Source organism: Mustela nigripes, chromosome 2 (assembly GCF_022355385.1).
Source record: "Mustela nigripes isolate SB6536 chromosome 2, MUSNIG.SB6536, whole genome shotgun sequence".
NCBI lineage: Eukaryota > Metazoa > Chordata > Mammalia > Carnivora > Mustelidae > Mustela > Mustela nigripes.
The window spans coordinates 157,573,299-157,599,479 of NC_081558.1; the positions used below are offsets into that span (position 1 = coordinate 157,573,299).

Sequence of the window (26,181 nt, forward strand, 5' to 3'; positions counted from 1 at the left end):
CTCCATCTGTATTCCCAGAGCCTGCCGAAATTATTCAAACTAACCAATCCTAAATCGGCTTACCTTGATTCTCCACCTTGCCCATTCTTTCCCATGAAAACTGCAATAAAGGCTCTTACCCATGCTATTCCTTTACTCCTGTTTCCTGACAGACCCTGGTTCTTTCCCTGTGGCCTCACATGCCTCTTCCTCTTGAGAGCTAACTATAAGTGAACAAACTGCCTTTTGATTGGCAATCTTCTCCTCTCCTCATCTGTTAACCTACCTGTACCTCAGTAAAAACAAATTCCTAGGTGTAAAGAAATCCAATGTCATATACTTAAGGTTTTTGTTATAATAGCCCCCTACTTTTAGGCACCAATTTCTGCGCTAATTTTTTGTTGCTACAGAACAGTCCCCGAAACCAATGGCTTAACATGTTCATTATTTTTTATTTCTCACAGTTCTGTGGGTTGACTGGCTCAGCTGAGCATTCTTTTGTTTCTCCTTGTCATGGAAATGAGGTCACTCCAGTGGTTGCACTTAGCTGGGAGCTCACTTTGGGGATGGAATGTCCAAGATATTCTCCAGAACCTCACTCTACTTGGTCTTCTCATCGGTCAGTAGTCAGGACCGAATTTCTTTATAATATAGCAGCTGGCTTCTAGAAGCGAACGTTCCAAAAGATAATCCCCAGTGTGCAAATATTTATCAGCCCTCATGCTTGCTATCTCAATGGCCAAATCATCAGTTAGTTCACACTCTGTGTGGGAGGGGACTACCCAAGCGCTGAAAGAGGCATGGCTCCTTTGGGGCCATCGAGGTAATAGGTCTAGCATACCAATATGATAATGCCATTACAAGTTTGTTTCTTTTTTTTTTTTTTTTTTTTTTCTTTTTTTTTGGGAAAGAGCCCATGGAGTATAGCAGAAGAAGTATGTATGCTGTGATGGGGTGAAGACAAGGTCTGCAAGAGATGGGTGTAGACAGGACAATCTTGAAGGATTTGATTTCTCACTACTCAGTTAAATTGAGAAGTGAAGACACAAATTTTCATTTTCCTAGAACACATCTTAATCTGGGATTAAATGGCATTACACTGCCAGTAAGCTTTTATTTCATGGATATCCCCATCACTATTAAAGAGGCCTACTGTGGCGAACTCTATTTGGAACTATGAGATTTTCTTTCTACTTAAAAATTTTGTTTTCATTGCTGTCATTGTTACTGTCCCTTTTCCCTACATAGATTCCTTTGGTTACATTGACATTCTGAGAAGAGCTAGTCTTCAGCAATTAGCCACATGGAAACATGTGCTACTTATGGCAGTCTGCTCTTGCTTATTTCCTGTCTTGCTAATTTTGTGAAATTGGTTATTTGTGAATAGTTACTTGATTACAGAAATAACTTAAGCCTAGAACTGTTGTAAAGACTTAGACGATTAAGGTCATCTGTCTGAGTCAGTAAGATTAAAAGAGGATATCCAGGCTACCACCTGAGTACCAAATATTTATATGTTTGGGCTTTTGAGTCACATAAAGGGAGCCAAACTGATAGCTGTTTTATTGAAAGGTTAAAAAATAGCAGGGCCTCAGTCCATCAAATTACTCATTCCAAATGTCATCCTGAGTCAGGCCTCTCCCAAATATAATTACTATTACACTCTGTACATTAATCTCTGCTTACGCTTTCTAATGTTTGATGTATTGCTCCTTCCGTGTCATGGATTCATTTAGATACTCTCTATTTGCAGTTCTCTTGCAGGTTTCAGAATAGAATCCACCTGTAATACTCACTAAAATTACTGGAAGTGCCATTTTAAAATGTAGATCCCTGGGCCTTGTCTTAGACCTACAACATCAGAGTTTCTTAAATTTGAATTCAGGAGTCTGGATCCTTTTTGACAAGTGTCCATGTTTGCTTCATGTATGTCAGAGTTCAAGAATCACTGCTATACAGGGAAAGACAAAAAGAGGGCGTGAGACCCAAACTGAATTAGCCAGTATTCATGTTTATCTTCGGAGAGGAAGGGCAAGATCTGATTCTGGCAAAATTCAGAACAGAGGTTGGTCCTTGGAAACCTTTTCATCTCCCTTCCATATTTGCTCCCTCTCATTCTTCCATAATTCAGTAGGCCTTGTTGTTTGTTCAGCTAACACCATAAGCTAGGCAGTTGGCCTTGAGCCTCACAAAATCCGACGGAATCAGGCATAGTACCATCTCTCCATGCTGCAAGTGAGGATGTTGAAGCTATGGAACTGAAGCTATGGAACTTGTCCAGACCAGGAGCTAAGTAAGGTAGAGCTAGGGTTTGAGCCAGCATCCATTCTCTGCTCACTTGCCTGAGAAACTCATTCCACATCACACTGTTAGTGGTGTTCGGCTTCACATGCAGGAATGTCCCTGCATCTGAGGTTTTAGAATGTAGGTGAGGTTCAGTGGGGTAGAGTCCAGAGCCGATGACCAAGAAAGAATTCTTGAGACACCTTTGGTGCAAAATGGTGGTTTATTAAAGCACAGGGACAGGACCCATGGGCAGAGCCTGGGATTGTGAGGGGTGGCAGGTTAAATAGATGGGGTTGGAGGAGGTAAGGAAAAAGGGAGGTTTCAAAAGAACTTTTATGTGCTAAAGATGACCTATGAGAGAGATACAGGAGGACTTGAGGCCTTGTGCTTGTCAGGTTTTTCCCTCTAGCAAGGTACTAACCTTAAGATAGGTGGGCGAGTCCTAAAGAATGGCACATAGGTCCCACTCAGGAATGGGGGTGGGGAAAGGTTGCAAGGTGTCAGCTTTTGCTTTGTCCTGTCAGCCTTCTGTTCCCTCATCAGCCATCCCTGTTTTTTTTTTTTTTTTTTAACTGAAGTATAATTAACATACACTATTATGTCAGTTTCATGCGGACAACATATTGATTCAACAGTCTCAGACATGACTCAGCACTAATACCATGGTAAGTTACCACCTATCACTAAAGAACATTATTATAATATTAACTAACTATATTTCCTCTGTTGTACTTTTCATCTCCGTGCTTATTTCAGAAACACTTTTCTCTTTCCTTTTGAATCAACTCTAGTTGCCTTTTTGTGGGTATTTCTTCTAATTTTTTGAACCAAAGAATGAAAGGCTGGTGGCTGGTATCCTCTCCACCTCAGCCATCCAGCCATATTTGGAATGTTTGTTGTTAGGCAAAATGCAGCCTCTTTGATTAGTGAACCCCTCAGTAAGTATCTCCTGAGGGGTAAAAATGAGTAGAAGATGTCTTACTGCAGAGCCCTTTCTTCTTCATAAAGGACTCCATTGGAGCATACACTCCATGTCCATGTTTTGGTCACTGTTTGAGCTCCAGTCCCTAGAAGAGTGGTTGATGTATCAGTACTCACTAAATGTTGGCTGAATAAATGAATGTACAAACTGATTTTTTCCCCAGTTTTATTTTTTTAAAATTTTTTTTTTTATTTATTTGACAGAGAGAAATCACAAGAAGGCAGAGAGGTAGGCAGAGAGAGAGGGGGAAGCAGGCTCCCCACTGAGCAGAGAGCTGAGGCAGGGCTTGATCCCAGGACCCTGAGATCATGACCGGGGCCAAAGGCAGAGGTTTAACCCACTGAGCTACCCAGGTGCCCCTTTTCCCAGTTTTATTGAGAAATAGTTAACATATATCACTGTATGAGCTCAAGGCATACAGCATGATGGTTTGATTTACAAAACGATTACTACAGTAGGTTCAACTAACATCCATTTTCTCATATGGATGCAATAAACAGAAGGAAAAATAAAGAATAACAGTGTTCTCCTTGTGATGAGTACTCTTAGGATTTTCTGTATTAACAACTTTCCTACATATCGTACAGCAGTGTTAGCTACAGTCATCACATAGTACCTTACATCCCTAGTACTTATTTATCTTATAACTTGAAGTCTGACCAACTTTCTCCAGATCTCTCCCTGCCCTGCCCCAACCCTGACCCAAGTGTCCTCCTTAATGCCCATCACCGTTATCCTATCCCCTCACCCATCTCCCCTCCAGCAACCTCAGTTTCTTCCCTATAGTTAAGAGTCTCTTATGGTTTGCTTTTCTCTCTGTTTTCCTTATTTTTTCTTTCCTTTCCCCTATGTTCATCTGTTTTGTTTTTTAAATTCTACATGAGTGAAATCATATTGTATTTGTCTTCCTCTGGCTGACTTATTTTTTCTTTCCTTTCCCCTATGTTCATCTGTTTTGTTTTTTAAATTCTACATGAGTGAAATCATATTGTATTTGTCTTCCTCTGGCTGACTTATTTCACTTAGCATAATACCCTCTAGTTCCATCCACATCACAGCAAATGGCAAGCTCATTCTTTTTGATGGCTGATTAATATTCCATTGTGTGTATATGTGTGTGTATGTATATCTATGTGATGTATATATATATCTATGTGATATACATATCTATATATATGTCTGTGATATATATATATATATATATATATATATATCATATCTTTGTTCATTCATTTGTTGATGAACATCTGGACTCTTTCAATATTTTGGCAATTGTGGACATTGCTGCTATAAACATTGGGGAGGATTTCCTCATTTTTCATGGCTGAATAATAATCTAGTTTATATATACCACAACTTATTTATCTAGATAGCCATCAATGGATGCTCAGGTTGTTCTCATGTCTTGGCTATTGGAAATAATGCTGCTATGAGCATGGGGGTACAGATATCTCTTCAAGTTAGTGTTTTCATTTCCTTTGGCTATAGTCTGAGAAGTGGAATTCCTGGATCATACATATGGTAGTTTTATCTTTAATTTTTTGAGAACCCTCCATACTGTTTTCCATAATGGTTCCAATTTACAATTTCATTAACAATGCACAAGGGTTCCATTTTCTCCACATTCATGTCAGCATTTCTTTTATCTCTTTTGGTGATGGCCATTCTAAGAGGTGTGAGGTGGTATCTTATTGTGGTTTTAATTTGCATTTCCCAAATGGCTAGTAATTTGAGCATCTTTTCATGTACCTGTTGGTCTCTTGTATGTTTTTGTGGAGAAATATCTATTCAGGTCCTTTCCCTATTTTGTAATCAGGTTGATTTTTTTGTGTGCGTTTTATTATGGTTTTGCTATCGAGTTGCATGAGTGCTCTCTGTATTTTGCATATTAATTAACCCCTTATCATATATATGCTTTGGAAATTTTTTTTCTCCATTCCGTTGATTGTCTTTTAAAACTGCATTTTAATGTTATAGCTCTCATCAGAAACTCAGAAGGTGATAGTTAAGATCTGGTTTAAAATTCCTAGGAAGAGAAAACTGATCTGCTAGATACATCAACCCCTGTCCTGTGAACTGATATGAGTAAGCATCACAGCTGCAGCTGTGTCCCAACAAGTGGCCAAGGAATGGGAATTTCAAGTTCTTTAGTAGGAATATTTGGCTAAATGCCATGGTGGGGGGGGGGGGTCTATAGATATTAAAGTCAAGCTATAATTTATCTCATATACCTACATATTCATTCTTTTACCTCATTAAATAAATATTAGGGAACTGCCATGTAATAGACACAGGTCTAGGCACTGGGAATACAATAGTTGACAAAATTATCAAAAGTTCTAGTCCTTTTAGGATTTGCTATATTTTGTTCAGTGGGGGGTGGGGTTGGGAAAAAGGAAACAAAGACCATGACTAGGTCTGCTAAAGAGAAGAGAACAGGCAAACACTCAGGCCAACATCAAAGGCATGTGCTTTGGAAAAGGTAGGAGAGACCAACAGAACATTATACCTGAGAAAGTTGCACTGTGCGTGGCCTTCTCTGCCCAGGGCTTTCATGCTCAAGAGGGCTATATTCAGGACAGACTCAGGCTGGGAAAAACAATGCTAGGAAGGATCCACCCACCATCCTCCTCTTCCTTTGGAGCCTGCATTTCTACACTGAGTATGAAAGTAGAAAGAATGTTTCCTGTTCACTGTGAAGCTTATAGTACAGTTCTGCTGCTTTGGATGCCACAGACAACCTGAGCTGTGTATCACCGCTGCTGACAAGGAATAGGTAATACGTGCTGAGGGAGAGAATGAGGCTGTCTACACCAGGTGGCGGGCAGCGGGAAGTAGCATTGCCAGGGAAGACCTCATACTTCACTTGCTGACTCTCCTGGCACAGCCCTGCCTGGCTTGGGCCGCAGTGATGCGGGGAGATCCTTGTTCCTTGTGGCTTATGGCTTATTCTCCTTTTGGAGACCCCAAATGTGCTTATTTGGGCAATCTCAGACAGGATCTTGTTGGTCTCTTCCCCCTCCTCCAATACCTGTGCCTCTTATGCTAGGCTGAGTGTTTTTGCGTTTGTTCATTCTGGGCCAAGGATGGGATGCATAATCCCTAAAATCATTTTCCCTTCTCCCAGAAAATATCTGGATCCACTCTTTTTTTTTTTTTTTTTTCATTTTTTAAGTAATCTCTATACCCTACGTGGAGCTTGAACTAACAACCCCAAGATCAAGAGTCTCATGCTATACTGACAGCCAGCCAGCACCCCTGGATCTACTCCTTCTTGAAGAATTAATATATTTCTATGAATGTCTCACTCTTTATTTCCTCTTAAAATGCAAACAATCATGGGAGAGTTAAATTAGTAAGTTCCTAACACATTCATGTGAATTAATTCCTCTGGCAGTTGACGGAAGAACTGAGAATAGGAGAACTGACAAGCAGAGAAAAAGTATATACGGGGTGTAGAGAGGTGGCGGACAGGTGCACATTGCCTGAAATTACCGAGGCCAAACTCTTCCTTCAGTATTCTTGCTTGGGACATCCTCAAGGTGTGGTAGAGCTCAGCAGTAAGTTGTAGGGGAAAGTGCTCAAACTCTTAACTTGGACAAAATGTGTTCTGACTCTGACTCCAAGTCTGCACATCTGAGTTACTGAATCTTTCTAAGCAGTCGTTTTCTTAGCTGTAAAAATGAAGGGGGGTAAGGAGGGCTCCTGGGTGGCAGGCCGTTAAATGTCTGACCCTTGATTTGGTCATGATCTCTGGGTCCTGGGATTGGAACCCTGCAGTCAGGCTCTGCGCTCAGCGGGGAGTCTGGTTGAGGCTTTCTCTCCCTCCCCTTTTCCCTCCTCCCCCACTCTCTCTCACATACACACTGTTTCTCTCAAATAAATAAACAAAAAGTGAAGGGGCGGATAATGACAATAACGATACCTATTTCTCAGGAGTGTTGTGAGGATCACATGAGATAATACACACGCTGGCTGACAGGCAGTGTCTGACACATGACAGATTCAAGGGTAGTGAGCTTCGGGCTGCGATCAGGAGGCTTCAGGCTGGTGGGAGGCAGGTCACTTCCATCATGGCTGTTGCCTTATTCATCTGGAAGGATTAGGAAGGAGGGGTATGGGCAGGGTAGCGCAGGTGATATGCTTTGCTGTTTGTGCTAGCCTGGCCACCGTCTGCACAGAGATTTCTCTTCCAAACTGGACGGCATTGAGGCATTCACCTCATTGCACAGTGATTTTCATCTCTCGCTGCCGCTCCTCCCACCAGTACATGATTCCGCATGATTGCTACTTCCTGTTGGGGCCTGGAACAGGAGCTGTTACACGGGAGGATGGAGTGAAGCGGCTTCCTTGGTGCTGGCCAATCTCGTGCGGAGCCAGGAACACTACTGCTCGCACAGCAAACGGAAAGCCCCTTCCTCACCGCTGACCTTCAGTCTCTTCTCTCCTTCCCGCTTCTGCACAGGACACAGGCGCTAGCACGTGTTCTCTGGCCGTCTTATTGCAGATTTCAGGTCACCTTTCGCTCTCTGCTTCAGGCTTTTGCCAAGAGATAGTGGAGAGCTAACGCAGTGTTCGGATTCAACTCCATAAGCAGAAGCCCAGATCTCCAGAATCACCAGCCATCTTCTAGGCGCTTCTTGCTTCGACCTCAGACTGTGTCCTCGGGTGGTCTTGTTCACTGACTCGGGGGCTTCCACTAAACCCGTGGCTGTGGAGAGAACATGGGGCAGCCTCACGAGGCAGATGAGCAGGAATGGAGCAGTTGAAGCAATAATTTCTCAGGTCGTTACCAAGTGCGGCTAATAGATTATCAGTGCCTTGCATGCCAGCCTTGAATATTAGTTTGAAATTACCTTGGTTAAACACCCAGGGCTGGAGTGTGCATGCCGGTGCATTCATGAGGGAAAGGGATTTAGTGAGTCTCTTGAGAAATCCTCTTTTCCCTAAGAGGAACCTGCTCCATGGGCTCTTGGGCTGTCCCAGCAAGATGCCTGATTTTATCCCCATGCTGTAACCCCCCAACACCAAACCTGGGCTTCACTAGGAGACTGAGCCGGATTGGTTCCTGCCCAGCTATAGGCAATGCTCTTGCATCCTTTTTGGCTTTTTCTGTAGTAACTGAGAGCTGGTATGAAGTGATTATGTGGAGGCTCTTGAATCAGGTTGCCGGAGCCTGAAATCTCTCCGGGGCACTTCCTCTTAGGCAATTAATCACTAAATCTCAGTTTCTATTTCAGTGAAATAAATGTTAATAAAAGTATCTGCTTCAGAGGGTTGTGGAAGGGTTAACTTAGGTAATGAATATAAAGTGCCAGCACAATGCCTGGCACATACTAAGTACTTAATAAATGTCAGATGCTATTAATAATCCTCTACATTTTTATAGCACTTAATTACTTTCCAAGTATTTTCACATAGTTTCACGTGACTCTCCTAACCAACCCACCAGGTATAAAATGCAAAGCATGTAGTATCATGCTCATTTTTACCATGATAAAATGGAGTTTGTAAATGATTAAACGTTCTAGATTCTAATTAGTGAGAATTCATTCTAATATCTTGTCCCCTTTCAACCATCCCTCAGCTGCTTTAAGAACCCAGACTAAGAAAAATCTTCTACTCACATCAGAAAAAGCAGGAAACTTAAATTATAACATGTGCTTCTCATCAAATAACAACCTCTCTGAGCTTGGTTTTTGCATTTATGGTATTAGAGGGCTTCTTCTGCGACTGATCATCTGTGGTCTTTGGTTTTCCTTTAACAATGGGGCTGGTTCCAGAGATAAACGGATGATAAGAGATAAGAGATGGCTCCTTGCTCACTGGTTCCCACTCTACACAACTCCCAGGACCCTTAGGGTATATTGCCTGCACTGTAGCTACTTTTGCGAATATGCTATCTTCCAAGGGTCAAGCTCCAGGAGCACAGAGAAACCATTTTAATTGTTTCCCCTAGAGCAGCTAGCATAATGCTTCCCACATTGTATTCAATAACTACTTGTGGACTAATGATTTTGTACTTTTGGGTTCCCTAATTAAGGTCTAATTTTTTTTTTTTTAAGAGTTTATTTACTTATCTGAGAAAGAGAGAGGAGAGGCAGAGGAAGAAGGAGAGAGAGAGAATCTGCAGTAAACTCCATAGTGAGCTCAGGGGAGCTCAGGGCCCCATGTTGTGCTCAATCTCATGAACCTGAGATCATGACCTGAGCAGAAGGAAGAGTCAGATGCTTAACCCATTGTACCAGCCAGGAGCTCCTACTTCAGGCCTTCTGTGTCAAGGTCAGCCTCACTAATCTATCAATTATTTTGATTTTATGAGTTAGACATTCAAAAAAACCACAAAAAACTGCAGCTTTCAAAGGTTTTACCAAGAGAGTAGGAGGGGGACACATTTCTATAAACTTAAAAAAAGAAGTCAGTGCTTCAAAATTCCCAGGGACGCCCATCATGATCATCAGTTATCGAGAAGAACCAAAAGAAAGTCTTCCTGCATTTACCAGCATTGATCTTTCAAGAAGTTAGTTAGAATGAGTGTGACTCTGAGAGCAAGATATGGACTGGACATCCTGGCATGTCCCCTCTTTTGTGTATTTGGATTCCAAAGTGAATAATTTTGCAGCTTTCATACAAATCAGATAATATTCACTTAGTTAATGGTGGTATTTTTATAAGTCTCCATGAATAATTGAGGCCTAGACCATAGTGTATGTTGCAAATAACATTCTTTTACCTTTAAAATTGAACTTTACCATGAGATCAGAATTGAACAGTGAACTAACCAGAAGATAATAAACAAAACAAAACAAAACAAAAACAAATGACAGAATACAAAAAAAGTAACAAGAAGACAGTAAAAAAAATGATAGGCTACTTGGAGGAGTGTCAGCACATGTAAGTTAAAGAAATACAAATACATGCCTCCTTACCTCTAAATACTTCAATTGTTCTTAAGAACAAGAGTATGCTCTTAGAAAATATAGCACAATTATTTAACTGAGGATATTTAATATTCCCACTGTATTATTACCCAACAGAAGGTTCATTATCAAATGTCACCAACTGTCCAAGTGATAACAGTGTTGATGAGGATGCAGAGAAAATGGAGCCCCCTTGCACTGTTGTTGGGAATGCAAATTGATGCAGCCACTCTGGAAAACAGTATGGAGGTTCCTCAAAAAAATAAAAATAGAACCACACTATGATCCAGTAATTGCGCTACTGGGTATTTACCTGAAAAACATAAAAACACTAATTCAAAGGGGTACCTGCACCCCCATGTTTACTGAAGCATTATTTATAATAGCCAAACTATGGAATCAGCCTTAGTGTCCAATGATAGGTGAATGGATCAAGAAGATGTGGCATAGGGGCGCCTGGGTGGCTCAGTGGTTGGGGCCTCTGCCTTCGGCTCGGGTCATGATCCCAGGGTCCTGGGATCGAGCCCCGCATCGGGCTCTCTGCTCAGCGGGGAGCCTGCTTCCCCCCCCACCCCCGCCCCTCTGCCTGCCTCTCTGCCTACTTGTGATCTCTGTCTGTCAAATAAATAAATAAAATTTAAAAAAAAAAAAAAAAAGAAGATGTGGCATATATCTGCAATGGAATATTATTCAGCCATAAAATGAATGAAAAGTTGCCATTTACAACAACATGGATGAAACTAGAGAATAAAACACTAAGCGAAATAAGCCAGTCAGAAAGACAAATACCATCTGATTTCATTTATATGTGGAATTTAAGAGACAAGACAAATGAACAAAGGAAAACAAAAAAAGAGACAAGCCAAGAAACAGACCCTTAACTATAGAGAACAGATTGATGGTTACCAGAAGGGAGATGGGTCTGGTAGGGAGGATGGGTAAAATAGGTGATGGGAATCCAAGAGTACACTTACTGTGTTGAAAAAAAAAAAAAGTTTTACAAAAAAAGAAAAAAGGTCTTAATAATGTCCATTATGACAATCTTCCCCACCCCCATACCCAATTCAGAATCCAACCCAAGAGAACACATTTCATTTGGTTGTCTTTTTTCTTTAGTTTCTCTTAATCTGGAACAATTTCTTACACTTTCATTGTCTTTTATAACATTGACATTTTTAAAAGAGTACAGCCTAACTGTTAAAAGTTTGTATGGTAGTTCCTCACATTTCCATGCAGGTTATGCATTTTCTAGCAGGTATAGTGTGTAAGAAATGCTGTGTCCTTCCATGACCTCCAGTCAGCAAGCCCATGATGTCAGGTTGTCCCATTGTTGGTGACATTAATTTTGATCACTTGGGTTGAGGTGCTCGGTGTCAGGTTTTTCTCCATTAGAAAGATGATCATTTTTCCGTTTGTATTAACAAGAAATCTGTAGAGAGATATTTGGAGACCATAAAAATATACTGTTTCTTTACTGAATTTTTCACCAAAAATTATAGAATCTCTTGATAATTCTATACCTAATTACTATGGATAACTGCAAAATGGTGGTTTTTAAATTTATTGTTCTTTCTAGATTTATGATGTAACATTCTACTGTAAAAAGAGCTTCCCTTTCTCCCCTATTATTTATTTATTTATTATCAATATGGACCCATGGGTTCTTATTTTATTCAGTGGGCTATAGTAAATTACTGTAATTACCCATTTCAAAGCACAAATTGTAACAGGTTTGATCAGACGGAGCCCTTTCAAGTTGGCTCTTGCATCCTTTTGACATGTCCTCATCATTTTTCGATTCTTTCTTTACTTTGCAGCACAGCAATATGTTCTGAGCTCATCTTGGATTTTCTCTGCCCCAGTCCTGGAATCTCTAGTCCCTTTTTGTGGAGAAATGAGACTTAGAATTGCAAATGTAGGCATAGGCTTTGAAAGATATTCTGTGTCTCCTCTGTTTATGTCTGAAGTACCTATTTAGGCAAAGCTAACTGTGTCCATAGAGCCAAACAGTGGATAACTCTTATTGGTTGACCCAGTGGTCTATATCTTAACAAGAATGTCAGTACTAGTTTTAATAATGGCTGCTTGGAGGGTGCAATGAGGGTGAAGAATCCTACTTTAAATGTTCACATTGATTATGAGACCTCTACTAATTTCAAAAACATCAAGATGTGAAAAAATTTGCATCTTAGAATCAAGAAAATAAGCAGTTTGTCTTAAAGAAGAGCATATCATTATGGCTTCATGCAGAATCATTCAAATGACTTAGAGAAAGCATTCAATAATGTTCTAAACCGCTTTGTTTATATTTCTTCTCTTGTTATCCTTAACTATACTTTCTTTTATTTTCACTAGGTTTCAACACAAGTATAGGGGCTAGGTCAAGTGAGTCTATTTTAGTTTTCATAGATACATGAAAAATGAAAAGAAATCACAGCCAGAGCTTCTATTGCTCAATGATTGAACTTAAAGAAGATAGATCATCACTAGAAATAGGTTGGTTTGTTCCACATTTTCTCATATATCTAAATTTTAATAGGTCTATTATATCATCTTAATGAATTAGAGAACTAAATGGATTTTAATAATAACAAGAACATTTTATGTGGGGATATGACTTTGTAGTTAACAAGCACTTTACAAAGGCCATCTTACCAAAGGTAGCAGAATGTATTAACTAATTAGGAGAACCTGCTGGGGATCTGAGTGCCTGGGGTACAAGTCCTGTCAATGCTACTTACTGGATCTCTGTCCTTAGGCAAATTACTGAAACTGTCTAGGCTTCAGTTTTCTCATCTGTCAAAGGAAGATAATAGCAGCACCTGCTTCCAGAACTCACTGAGGATGAAATGAGAGAATTCAGGGAGAGTGCACAGACAATCCTCGGTACTGAGTAAACAGCTCAATAAATGTTAGCTAATACACAGTAGATCAAAGAGAGGTCTGCATCATTCCAGAATCTCAAGGGGACACAGTCCTTTGGTATACACAACCTTCATAGGGCAATTGAGTATGTTTTCCCTACCTAAGAACCTAACTTGATTTTATAGGAAACATCTTCTTAAGCTCTAAGTCCGGGATATGACGGAGGACACAGTACCACAGGTTGGCCCGGGTACTTACCTAGCACGGTTTAGTTACCTAGCTCTTCCTGGTTCCCATTGCCAGCAGCTTAATCCTTTGCATAACCCAGCCTCTTTGCTCTCATCTAGTATCCTCCCATTCATAGGAAAACCACGGTTCCCTTGAGCCGGGTCCAGAAAGCAGAGAAAAGGAGGAAAGAGGACACAGGTAGGAAATGTGTGCTGGCTCCTCTTACTCGGGTTGTTAGTCCTGGATGACTCACTTCGTTGGTCACAAGTGGTCCTGAGGGTACTTATCCGGGGACAACACCCACAGATGATTAACATTTTCAAGAAAGAAGAAAAGACAGACACTTTTCTTCCATAACAAGGGATTCACCATTTCCCTTTGAATTCTTTAATTGGCCTTTCTAATTAGAGGGATTTGCTGCTTTATTTAGCAGTCTTTGGCTGTGATCTATGTGGTTTCTGCAGGCCTGGGCCAGATTGTTTGCATCTTAAAGGAAGTCTAGGGGAGTCCTACTCCTTTCTAGGGCTTCTTTCATGCTATTCAAGGGTTTGAGAGAACTGAGGTCAAGGACAGTCCATTAGTGTGCAGAGGAAGGAAGCTGGGACTCCGCCACCTGTTTCAGAGCAATGACATCACTCGTGCTGGCTCAGCTCCTACAATGTCGTGTAAAGCTGTGGATGAAGCAATATGTGTTAGCAGACTGTCACCAGATCCTCTGCCATTTGCACAGCTCTTGTACTGTGAAGTGTTAGCATCTGCACTACTAATTCTTGGGAGAGTCTCTTAAGTTCTTCCTACCACGCAGTTTGTCTAAAGGGTTCCATCTAGGGGCGCCTGGGTGTCACAGGCGGTTAAGGGGCTGAGTCTTAGTTTTGGCTCAGGTCGTGATCTCAGGGTCCTGAGATGGAGCCTTTCGTCAGGCTCCACGGTGGATCGTCACGTGAAGTCCGCTTGGGACTCTCTCTCCCTCTTCTTCTGCCCCTCTCCCGGCTCTAGTGTGTGCCCTTTCTGTATCTCTCTCTCTTTAATAAATAAATCTTTAAAGATTCTACCTAACTAAAAGCTGGAAGAAAAGAATTCTTCATTTGGGAAATGTCAAAACATGTGGAGACATGTGGGATAACAGCAAACAGAGTTCACTAGGGATTACACTACAACGTGGCTTAAACAACATTAGAAAACAAATGTAATTATCTGATCATCATAAGAAGCAATTCATAACAATTAACGCTTCAGGGAGGTCTGTTTCCACTGACCCTGCAGAAGTCTCAGGTGTTTGTTCAGAGAGACGAACTGATAAAGTAAAAGTCCTTTTAAAATGAGGGGGTTCGACAATGTTGTGTTTGGCACTTCACTCCCCTGGTGGCTCTTCCTCTCCTGAACCCCTCTACCCAAACCACCCTTCCCCTTGCCCACCGAGGGTGGACTGGTAGACTCAGAAGTGTCTCTAGTCCCAGCGTTCTGTCTTGCTCTGGATAGTGACATGATCGCTTTCTGGAATCTGGATGTCTGGCTGCCTTGTCCCTTCTGGCTACCGCGTTAGTGACCAGGATCTGCTGTCTGGCCTTTCCCTGTGAACGTGCATTTCCCCAGCCTCAGGCTTTTCATGGCCACTCTCTGATTTTTGTCCTTGAGTTCAGTGGCTTACCAAAGACCTAATTCAGCAGCCTGTCTGCCTCTGGCTCTTTAATTAGCTCCCCAGAGGCTTTTCTTAAAAGTCATTCTGGATCATTTTGAAAGGGGCATTTCCTTAATATAAAGCTCCCTCCTCATCAGGAGGTACAGCTGAAAGCTTGCCTTAGCCATCCTCTGTGCAGCTTACCACGGCCTCTGATTACGAAAACATGTTACTAGAAGGATCAAGGATGAGGTAATTTCTTTCTTTGTGCTTTCTTTTACTACACAGATGTTATTTGGCCATTTATTATTCTAAATACAATGCAAAGGCTACAATGAGGACTATATTTCCATTCCTGTCTCAGAAGGCTTACTGTCCAGAGCAATAGTCCTTAAACTTCATTGTCATAAGAATCTCCTGGGAGTTTGTTAAAACACAGATACCTAGGTGCCATAACTCAAAGATGATAATTCCACTGTTGTAGAATAGGTCTCAAGAACCTGCATTTTTATTTTCATTTCTTTAGGATTTTATTTATTTATCAGAGAGAGAGAGAGAGAGAGAGAAACAAGAGAGCGAGCACAAGCAGGGAGAATAGCAAGCAGAGGAAGAAACAGATTCCCTGCCTAGCAAGGACCCCGATGTGGGGCTCGATCCCAGGACACTGGAATCACATCCTGAGCCGAAAGCAGACACATAATGACTGAGCCACCCAGGCCTCCTGGGGATTTGCATATTTTCCTTTAAAGACTTTATTTATTTATCAGGGAGGAAGGAGAAGGAACACGGTCAGGGGGAGGGGCAGAGGGAGGAACAGAGGGAGAAGCAGGCTCCCAGCTGAGCAGGGAGCCCGATGAGGGACTCCATCCCAGGCCTCTGGGATCATGACCTGAGCCAAAGGCTGTCACTGAACTGACTGAGCCACCCAGGTGCCCCTGGAGAATCTGCATTTTTAATAAGCATCCCTCCCTTGCCTGGAGAATGGACACAGGGTCCCTGTGGATACTTCAAGAATACTACTCGAGGACAGAGCTACCCCAAGTCAGGTCACCCCCTGCTGGAGACACAGTTTTGGAAGCCAGTGAAAGGAGGCCAAACATGACCAATATGTTTGGTTTCCCTAAATAAAATGTGGAGCTCATGTTGTATCTGAATTCTTTTTTCCTATCAGGATCCTCAAACTGCTCTTTATGCTTTGATCTCCCTTTCCTCATAGGAGGGAGCATTCTGTGTCTCGATTTGAAAGAAGGAGATGGTGAAAATTATCATGCAGTCTGCCACACACCACACAGCACTTTGGTGGAAGGTTCAAGTCAACACACAGCCTTCACAACATAACAAGACAGCATCTGCCAACAAAACAGCTTCCCCAAGCTCCCATGTGCTTGGATTACCCAATGATGCACAAGTAAGAAATGACTTCACTTTCTAAGGTCATCAAGCCATGGCTGGCACCCAGGAATGTGAACATTTTAGATGATCTCCAGGTAACGACAGTGCTGGGAACCACTGTCGTGAGGGCAGCGTGTGTAGAACGTCAGATGCGTGTGGGGTGGATCTCCTCACCTGTCCCACCCGCTCCTCTGTTCAGCTTGAGTCTGTTGAAGTTGGTGCTCCTGCCTATGCTTTTCCTCCTTGGGCTATCCCCGGATCTTTTTTTCTGTTGTTCTTACTTCCTTTTGGAAAAGTACTCGGGGCACAATTCCATCTGACTGCTTGGAGCGACAACTGCTCTCTTTCCATATGTGTTCACCTAACTCCATTTACCTCCAGGTTTAAGCCTGTGGATTCTCTCGTGTATCTAAACATTGCTGGTGTCAAGGGACCGACTTGGAGTACAGGAAATTACAGATTAGATAAATACATATGTTTTAAATCGGTATTACATATAATTATATAGAAATTATGAATAAATAAAACATTATTTACATATATAGGTACATAAAGTAGATGGACATTTCAAAAATCTTCAAAGTACCTTGCCATCAGTTGTCAACTCCAGCTGTCACCTTCATCTTCCAATATTATATGATGCTTATATCAATACTATTTTTAATGGAAACTGTAAGGATTTTACTTGCTGGCTCTCAGTCAGAGAAATGCTTGGAGAAGACCATGTCAAAATCATGTCAGGTATCCTCAAACTCAGGGAAAAGGCAGTAAGAGGAAATCTCTAATTATCCTAGTCAACATAACCTGAATGGGCAAGACGAGTTCATAGTCAAGCATGAAGCACGCCAGTACTTGGCCTTCAATTGCTCCTCTTTCTTTCAGTTCTGCAAACATTTTCTTGTTAATTGTGTCCTTGGTGGTCTAACTTGAACACCAGTATCCTCAGTTCTGCAGTGTTTTTTCTTAAATACCCACTTTTTTTCATTTTTTTCCCCCCTAAGATGTAAATGACCATTTCAAGGAAAACTGGGAAGTTCTTGATGCTGTAGCAAGTGAGGGTTTGGGTTTTATAAGCCTTCATTCAAACCCTGCTTTTCCCCTTATTAGCTCTCTGACCTTGGACAAGTTGTATGACCCCTGAGCCTCAGCTTCCTCAGCTATAAAATACAGTTGATAATAGTGACTCCCTCAATGGGATGTTGTAATGAGTAAATGAGAAAAGGCACACAGAGTGCTTAGCACAGCATGGGCCCACAATAAGCATTCATTAAAGGTTACATTTTATTGTTATTGTTAAATTTTATTGTTATTATTACTAGTCTTGGGAACATCTGAGTTTTCATAGGTAATAGAACTTTTAGAAAAAAAAATAAAACTCCTTATATCAGTAAGCAAATAAATGAGGATTTGGGGGAGCTTAATAAATGTTCTTGCCTGAAAGAATACCACTGACTTTTGAGTAAGTTTATTGATTCAACAAAACTGTATTGTGCATGGGCTATGTGAGTTATATCTCAATAAATTAAACACACACACACAACACTGTATTGTGCACTCTTGACTATGCAGGGCAGGAGAGAGGAGATACTAAGCTAAGGGAAGCACAGTTCCTGTCCCAAGACTATGAATGGGAGCAATCAGAGCTGACAGTATCCTGACTCACCACCTAACACATTCCTAGAGTGGACTTCAGCTCTCTAAGGAGCATATGCATGAATGAAAGTGTCAGCAATGGTACCCAAGGTTCTCCTCTCTGAATCATTTGATAGCCATCCAGCCACCACTGGACACAGGACAAATCCTTTCCCATTCCACATTCTTTCCTTGCCCAGCCCTGTGTCAGGGTGGTCTCTGTCAAAAGTCTCCTTAATAAGGGGTTGGGAAGTGGTAATTATATAAACAGAGATGATAAAGATCACAGAATTATTATTTTTTTGAATCTGATGTGCTGCCCACTGTGCTAAGAAGGCAACTCAGAATTATTATTTTGAAAGATTTTATTTATTTGACAGACACATGGTGAGAGAGGGAACACAAGCTCGTGGAGTGGGAGAAGGAGAAGCAGGTTTCTGGCTGAGCAGGGAGCCCAGTGCAGGGCTTAATCCCAGGACCCTGGGATCACGACCTGAGCTGAAGGTAGATGCTTAACGACTCAGTCACCCAGGCATCCCCAGAATTATTTTTATTTTATTTTTAAGTAATCCCTATGCCCAACATGGGACTCAAACTTACAGCACCGATGTTAAGAGTTGCATATTCTACTGATTAAGCCAGTCAGGTGCCCCAAAGATCAGATAATCAAAATGCAATTCCTTTCTTTCCTTTTTTAAAAAATACAATTTCTACGTTCTTTTTTTTTTTTTTTTAAGATTTTATTTGTTTATTTGAAAGACAGAGATCACAAGTAGGTAGAGGCAGACAGAGAGAGAGGAGGAAGCAGGCTCCCCGCTGAGCAGAGAGCCCAATGTGGGGCTCAAACCCAGGACCCTGAGATCATAACCTGAGCCAAAGGCAGAGGCTTAACCCACTGAGCCACCCAGGCACCCCAATTTCTACATTTTCTATGACAGGCTGGAGGAGTGGCATAAGAAGAGGAGTAAGTAATTTCCTATGACTTTGGATTTGAAACTGCACAATGCATATTCTGTGACATTACTGTGACAGTGAAAGTGCTGGCTAGCAACACCCCCTTGCTGATATAAATCCATTTGTATGAGTTTTTTCCCCTCAGGTCTTGGAAGTGCTGAAATATGTATAGAAGTTTTCTGTCCATTGGCTTACTTTTTAAATTTATTTGGGGGGGGGGGGGGTAAGAGAAAAAAAACGTTAATTTTCAAATTAAGAGACACAGGGAAGTACAGTTTGGTAAAGCAGATGGGTCAACAAAGAATAATTTTAGGCCACAAATTATTCTCATGCCATTAACCTTACTTAAAAAAAAAAAAAAGAAAAACAAAACAATAGGCTCTCAAAGATGATTCTTTGGTCACAGTGTGAAATATTTTTTCCAATAGCAATGGAAAGGCCCCATAATAGAGTGGACAAGCCCTGAGCTGAGAGTTGAGGAACATGGGTTCTTACCCACGTTTCATATTGGTCTCTGCGACCTCAGGCACATTTTAGAACCTTTCTGGCTTCAGACTCATCTTCTGAAAAGCAAAAATATGTGATGCTTCAGACCTCTTCCACCTCAGACACACTCACCATGGCTGCACGAAGTATGAGAATGTAACATGGAACTCACAAAGCCACTTAGATTAGTGAGTGGGTATCTTCCCAAGTTGCATCAAAGTTAGAGACATGTGGTTTTTAGAGAGTGTTTTACCTTCTAACCCTGGATCTTGCCTTTCCAAACCCTGAGCCTAAATAGCTCCTCAGATTGGCCCTGCATTTGTTCAAGCTGACTATTGCCTCTGCTGCTTCATACCCCAATTTCTCTACATTTTTATTTAGTTGTTATCGCCACCCTGTTAGGCAAGTATTATTTTTTCACTGTACAGATTAAAAAAAATTAGACTCAAAGAAGTGAGATACTCTATATTCCACAGCTGGTGAGTGGCATAACTTGGACTTAGACCAAAATATTTTGATTTTCATGTTAGCTCTCTTATGCTGTGCCTTTGCGGTAATCCTGATTTAAGGGGAAAGATCTATTAAACCTTGGTGAAGAAGTTGTCAGTTGATATATTTTTGTCATTTGTCACCTGAGGCCTTACCTACATTGGTGCCAATTAAACTGATGAGCTGCCACTTGTTCCTGGGAGACACTGACCATGAGAGACCTAGGGAAATTACTTCAATAATACCACCAAGCCACACCATGGCTAATTATTCTTATCCTTTTCTATCTCCTACTGGTTATACATCATCACCATTCATGTGTTAGCCAAGCCAGAAACCACAGTCATCTTTGATTTCTTTTTTCTTCTCTCCCATAACATATATTCTTCTTTGGAAATGCTCTAAATTCATCTCTCCCACCCTATATCCACTGCCATTTCCCAGAGTCAGCTTGAATCAGTTGATCTCCCTGATTTAAACTCTATTAGCACTAGAGCAATTAAAACACACCACAAATTCTTTTTCAGAATTAGAGCTTTCACTGTGTGGCTCCTTTTCTTAAAACCTCCCTTCAAAGAAACAAACACAAAACCCCACAAGATTCAGACTCCATAGTATAGCATTAACATCCATCCCCAATCTACTCCCCTATGTAGTCACTCTGGCCTTCTGATTCTGCTGAACATTCACCCTTACTCTATGGCTCCATTTCACCCAAGAAGAGCAGATAGAGAATGAAAAGAGAAGAAATCAAAGGATCTGATTCTAGGACCTCAACATTTTGTCAATTGAAAAGAAAGAAGCCATTCAATGGGATCAAGATAGAGCAATCTGAAAGGTGAACAGTCCAGTATTAAGCATATACATGGAAGGTGAACAGTCCAGTATTAAGCATATACATGGAAGAAGGTTTTTAAGAAAGTTCTACAAGGCCCCTGGGTGGCTCAGTTGATTAAGCATCTGACTTTTGGTTTTGGCCCAAGTCTGATCTCAGGGTCATGAGATCATGCCCTGCATTGGGCTCTATGCTCAGTGTGGAGTCTGCTTGGGTTTCTCTCTCCCTCTGCCCCTTCCCTGTCATGCGCATGCTCTCTGTCTCTCCTCTCTTCCAAAGACATAAATAAGCTTTAAAAAAAAATCTTAAAAAAAAAAAGACCTGTGCATAGCAAAATGTTCTTGGTGACATCATAGGAGCTTCAGAGGGCACAGAGGAACAGAAAATGGGAGTCTGGGTCAGAAAAGTGACATTCATGGGAGCGTCAAATTGGGCAGCTCAGTGAATCTCATGGAAGGGAAAGGAATAGATGTATAATGGGATCTCATCTTATCATCCAAGGTGGGTTGTAATTTGACTAAGATTCTCATACATAAGTTATCCTCACTCTGGATTCATTCATTCATTCACAGAGTGTTTAATGTAATGCAGGAGCTCAGCTAAGCAAAGGAGAAAAAAGAACACTTAAAATTCCTGAGTTGTTGTCCTCAAGAAGCCCATAACCCCATGTTTGAGAATGGCAAGTAAACAGTCCTAAAATAGTGTAAATAAAACAGTAATAAAGGTAAATTGAGGGAATTGAGAATACATAGAATGCTGAGATCCAAGAAGTTTTCTTCTTATGGGAAATGGTATGAAAGACATTGCTTTAATTCGACTTGGGTTTTGAAAGTTTGACTATCTTGCATGTCATAATTATTAAGCTTCATAAGTCTGGAAGCATGTGTGAGATTACAGCAATGATAGGTAAAGCCACTCCTGCCGGTGTTGTGGACATTTGTCCTTCACCTGTATCATCTTGCCCTTTCCAGGCAGTGCCAGGACTTCTCTGTCATCCTGGGCTTTTGCCTCTCCCTCCATCATTTGTGCTCTGGACCTACCAATCTCTACCCCATACTATGACCACTGACTGCCCCTCTGTTGATTTCCTGTGAGTCTGCGACTTCTGAGCTTTCCAGTGAGTTCTGTAGCTACTCCACTGCTACTCCACTCCACTCCATAGCATGGGTTTGGGGCCCAACGCTGTCCCTGCCATTGGAAATATGAAGCACACCCTTCTCTTCACTCCCCACAGTCTAGCTCAGTTCAAGCTCTGCCTTTTAATAGAACTTTACTGGAGTTCTGCGTGGCAGAAGGGAATCGCAATCAATAGAGTTACCTTCAACTGCTTCTCGAAGTGCTGCTTTCAGAGCTTGGGGGTCAGGTACCCATTCACAGTTTCCTTGTATCATTGCCTGATCAGCTCTAAGGCTTTCTGTCTCTTTCCAAGTTTTTCTCTGAAGCCCGGACTGATCAAACTCCATCACCAGGAATCTGCTAAGTCTACAATCCTTGGAATTCGATGCCAACAGTCCTAGGCTCAGAGAAAAAAAGCTAGACTTTGGTTAGGTGTGAAGTCCTACTTTCCAAAGTCTCATTACCTAAGATTAGTGACTTATTGGGATGACTGCCAATGGGCATAATCACTTTCTATAAATGAAATGTCACCTCCTACCCACCAGAGTATGACCTTGTTCCCAATCTTAGCAAGGCAAGGTTTCAGTAAAGATGTTAATGATGATAACAAAAATGTTATTTTTTGTTATCAACATTATTGATTAATCTAATCCTCAAAGCAATCTCAAGAGAGATGAACAATTATTTTCCCCATTTTATTTATTTATTTATTTCAAAAAAAGATTTTATTTATTAATCTGACAGAGAGAGAGCAAGAGAAGGAACAAGCAGGTGGATGAGAGAGGAAGAAGCGGCCTCCTGCTGAGCAAGGAGCCCAATGCAGGGCTCAATCCCAGGACCCTGGGATCATGACCCAAGCTGAAGGCAGATGCCTAATGACTGAGCCACCTCGGTGCCCCATTTTCTTCATTTTATAGATGAGAAAATTGAAGTACAAAACAGGTATGTAATTTGCCCAAGATCACACAGCTGGTAAGTGGCAAAGCTAGTATTTGGACCCAATTGTCTGATATCAGAGCCTATGATGCTGCTACCAGTACATCCTATAGGTTCACATCCCAGAGAAGCCCTCTGTCCAAACTCTGAATCACTGTTTGTTTTTTATTTTTAAAATTGAGATTTAGGGGCGCCTGGGTGGCTCAGTGGGTTAAGCCGCTGCCTTCGGCTCAGGTCCTGGGATCGAGCCCCGTACCAGGCTCTCTGCTCAGTGGGGAGCCTGCTTCCTTCTCTCTCCCTGACTGCCTCTCTGCCACTTGTGATCTCTCTCTGTCAAATAAATAAATAAAATCTTTAAAAAAAAAAAAGCTTTAAAATTGAGATTTAATTCATATACCCTCTAGTTCACTTTACAGTGTGCGGTTTAATAGTTTTTAGTATGTTCTCCGATTTGTGCAGTCATCACCACAATCTAATGCTAGAACATTTACATCACCCTTTCCCCACACAAAAAATCTCATATTCAGTAGCGCTCGGTCATTTCCATTCCTGCTCCCCTCCCCAACACAACCTGCAACTACCATCTCTATTCTGTCTCTATATAGATTTTCTGTTGTGGACATTTCACATACATGAAATCACACAATATACAGTCCTATGTAATTGGTTTATCTCATTTAGCATAATATTTTCAAGGCTCATCCACACTGTATCATGTATGAGAACTTCATTCTTTTCTATTGCCTAATTATATTCTACTGTATGGATATACCAACTTATTTATTCATCAGCTGATGGATATTTGGAAAGTTTCCACTTTGGGTCTATTATGAATGATGTTGCTATGAAACTTCAGGTACAAGGCCATGTGTATTACTCTTTAGTATATACCTAGTAATGGAATTACTGGTAACTGTCAGTTTTAAATTATTCATAATAGAAGTCATCAAGAGCAGCGTCTGCATAGAATTTCCCCTGGTTTGCTATCATTGGTCATCTATGGTTTTTACTATGGGAAATCAAATTCCACCCTGCAGTTCTCAGGTTTTAGGATTGAGTTCAGTGATTCAAGGATCTTTGATAACACACACTCACACACATTTACATATACACACATTCACCAGAAATATAAGCAAGGATGTATAGGCATGGGGTTGTCTACATTTCTATAGAGAAAATAAATACCCTCCTTACCCTCATCCCAGCTTCTCCTCCAAGTAATCTCATTTGAAGCAATATTTCTTGGGCTCAAACCTGTATCATAATTCACGTCATCAGACTGAACCCCTGGTTTCTCACTGAGAAGATCTACTTCCTTCACAGCTTTGGTATTATTGTTGATGAATAATGCACAGAGTCTTGCTTTGCATTTTTGCAACAGTACTTGTTTAGGTGCTTTTTGTAAACCGAGGGACCAGAGTGCCCTAAAGGAGCAAGTCCTTCCCTCTTATAAGCCAGAAAACGACTTCGGTTCTTTCTGGTTCTATCAAGGTTTAGAAAAAAACACAGAGTTTGATTTTTTTTTTTCAGCTTGAACATCATGGAAAAATGCCAAAACACACAGATTTTGTTGAATGGGTTTAAAGTCAAAGACAGTGCCCCTGAGAACTGCAAGGCAGTTAAAGGATTATGTGAAGAGTTGACATATATAAAAACACAACAAAAAATTTCACACGTAATTATTCTAGGTGCCTGCAAACCAAACACTTTCCAACTTTTTTGTTCCATTATTTCACATTACTTGAAGGAGTTTGCTTTTGGGACTACGTCCTACCCTTTTATTCCCTTCAGCTTTCTTCACAGAGTCCCTCCTACATAGGACATGTGCACCTAGCTATTTGAAGCGCAGGTCAATGAAGGGGAACAGTCTGTGTATTGGTAAGTAAACCTCGGAAAAGGTCCACTAGCCATTTGTTTAGCAAGCTTTATAACATGTGCCTCCTATAGTCCGTGATTCACCCTGTAAATTCCCCTTATTACCCTGGTTTCTCTCAGTTTCTGTTCGCTGTGGCCCAGTACCCCACTGCAGGCTTACATCATGTTACTCTCCTCAGAGCCACCTAAACATGGGCCACATTGGCTCCCTGCAATTCTGGGCAACATGCATCTCTTCTTCCGGGGACTGTCCTTTGGATTGAAAAAATACGCGTTTGAAAATCGAGCAGACCTTTAACGTGTTTGGCCCTGAGGTAGAGAGAATCCTGGAGGAAAAATAAATCAATAAAAAGAATAAAAATTCCTTTCATAGCAATGATTTCCAAAGATGGGCTGTCCATTTTAGACAGGCATTCCAAAGCCATAGCCTTAAAATTCTTAAAAGTTACTGGATGGATGCCATTTGATTTTGGTGACTTATCTGAATTTAGCTCATCAAACAAGTTTTGGGTCAGCATCTATCTTGAGCTGTTAACTCTTCTTTCCTTCTTCCATTCAGATGACTGACCCCTCTCCTAGAACTTCCCAGTTCTGAACTGTCCATACTGTGTAGATTTCTGTCCCAACCAAAAATTCTAAGAAATTCCTGGGTGGGAGGGTGCCCTCTGCAGAACTAAGAGACAAATGCTTCCCTAGTTCCTGGACCTATTCTCCTAGTCTACTTGACTTCCTGACCCACTTCTGAGCCTGCTCCTCTTGTGATGCTTGACTGCCTAGACTTGGGTTTTTGGTCCACTTAACTCACATGCTAACTTTGTGCTCTGGCTCCTTTCTGGTAGGGAGAGTCCAGTCTTCCTTATCACCAAACTGCTAGTTGTGTCCATTTTGTTGTGTCCATTTCTATCCTCTTGTAGAATCATCACTGCTTTTTTGCTCTGTTCACTACCCTGAGGCCTCTGCCATGTTCTCCTGGTTCAAATATCCTGCTTTATTCTCATGTTCTACTGCTGCTGATGGTACCAGCATGACTTAGAACATTTACCCCTACTCTACGTCAAGTTTCTGACCTCTGCTCTGCAGCAGAAGATACTCGGCCAAGATGAATTTAATTCTTTTCCCTTTTTGTTCCCACCCCCAATCTGTATAGGTTACAGAGAGAGAGAGAGAGAAGAAAATAGGGAAAGAATATCAGAGGCAGCATTTTAAAATGATGATTTGAAAATTGTCAGCGGATCTGTAATGAATCATCATTTGATTAAAAAGATAAGCTTCTCTAAATCTACCATAAGTTAAATTCACTGAATTAACTAAATTCAAATATGATTTTTAAAAGGGAAATAACCAAAGGAGGATGGAAGAAAATTAATTTGTCGATCGTTGCCTAACATTTTAATATTAATACACTGATTTTGGAAGCATTAGCAAGTCCTGTTATACATATAAGGAAGAATCAGAGGTACTCTTAGATAAAGAATTGGAAATGAGACATTGACTCCATTTTGTTCAGCATTGCTGCTCAATCCAGATGTTAAACTTAATAATGAATTTAGGTTTCACAATTAGTTTGATTAGTCAAGTATGTTGATCA

The 26,181-nt window shown here is 41.1% G+C and overlaps 1 long non-coding RNA gene across 2 annotated transcripts in view; it reads right to left on the bottom strand.

Annotated features, from left to right (window-relative positions):
* Positions 1–10,837: 10,837 nt before the first annotated feature.
* LOC132010187 (uncharacterized) overlaps positions 10,838–26,181 on the bottom strand; it is a 399,643-nt gene continuing 384,299 nt past the window's right edge. For both annotated transcript variants that reach the window (XR_009402191.1, XR_009402190.1), the window contains exon 4: positions 10,838–11,596. This is a non-coding gene — a long non-coding RNA (uncharacterized LOC132010187). The remainder of the gene's footprint in view (positions 11,597–26,181) is intronic.